Genomic DNA, 1,324 nt, shown 5'->3' on the forward strand with positions numbered 1-1,324 from the left:
GGGGGCAAAGGGTGGGGGTGTTGTAATGCAGTGTTGGCGACGCCGCAAAGGGGGGAGAGCAGCAGCGCAGGCGCATGAGCGCCCGCGCGTGTTGGTGGTTCCGGAATCGGGACGTGTGGCGGAAGTAGTAGGGCATGCGAGGCGGGAAGCCGACCTCAGGCACCTCATCAGCATCGCCAGCGGCAAAGCAAGCCTCATACTCCGCGCAAGCACCAGCACCCTGCCGGACGGCCCGTGCAGCCCGGTTCGCTAGCGCATGGTGCCATGCATGCACTTCCCACCCTCCCAATCGTTGGCAAAGGCCTGCCATTGCAGCTGGGCCCTAATTCAGGGTGTTATGCACGCCCGCCGCATAAGCCGCCAAAAAGGCGCCAGGGGCGCCCCCCTCGGCTGCTAGCCAATCAAGTGTGCACAGCCATGCCGGCGCCGCTCCACGTGCGACGCGCCCGCGCCGGGCTCAGATAGCAGGCCAGGGAGAGGTCCCCCATAAACGCCCATTTTAAAGTCCACTCATCAAACTTGATCATACGGTTCCATTGCCGCGCGCCTGCGCGCAGCCACGCGCGCGCGAGCGGCGGCAGGCCGCTCTCAGCGCAGAGGATGGTGGCGGGCACGCTGCGTCGCACCCCCCCAAGGTGCCGGACGTAATCGTTTTGCAGGACTTGCAAGGGCGTCGTCCATGCTTCCCAGCAGGTCAGGGCCCCAGCAGACCTCCGCCCCGTAGGTAAGGACAGGCTCAGCAAGGGCACGGAACATGCGAGTGCGGAGTGAGAGATCAGTGATGCCATGCTGCGCACAGCGGGTGTGCATAGCCCAAATAGCTCGCAGCCCCGCCGCCCGCTGCCGGTCAACCGCCGCACGCATGCAGTGAAGCTCAATGCCCAGGTATTTGAACGAGTCGGACACGGGCACTTTCGCGCCGCACATCGCCACACGCGCTGCCCGCGCGGCCGACGCCAGCGCCTAGCACCAAAGAGTTAATATCTAGGTTGCACGCAGGTGCTCGGCACCTCGATACCCCCGTATAACCGACTGTCTATAAAGAAAAGACCACAATACGGACTTCGAGACGTTGACCCGCAGGCCGTGGGCCACACTAAAGCTTTGAAGATGATCAAGGAGGGCTTGCAGGCTTGCGGCGTCCTGAGCCAATAGCACCGTGTCATCAGCGTACACCAGCGCGCGCAGCAGGCCCCAGCCAGGCAGGTCTACCCCAACCGAGGGGGCCCGCTCGGCCAGCCACGCCTCAACTCCAGAGAGAGAGAGAGAGAGAGAGAGAGAGAGAGAGAGAGAGAGAGAGAGAGAGAGAGAGAGAGAGAGAGAG

Source organism: Monoraphidium neglectum, assembly GCF_000611645.1.
Source record: "Monoraphidium neglectum strain SAG 48.87 unplaced genomic scaffold scaffold00746, whole genome shotgun sequence".
Classification (NCBI taxonomy): Eukaryota; Viridiplantae; Chlorophyta; class Chlorophyceae; order Sphaeropleales; family Selenastraceae; genus Monoraphidium; species Monoraphidium neglectum.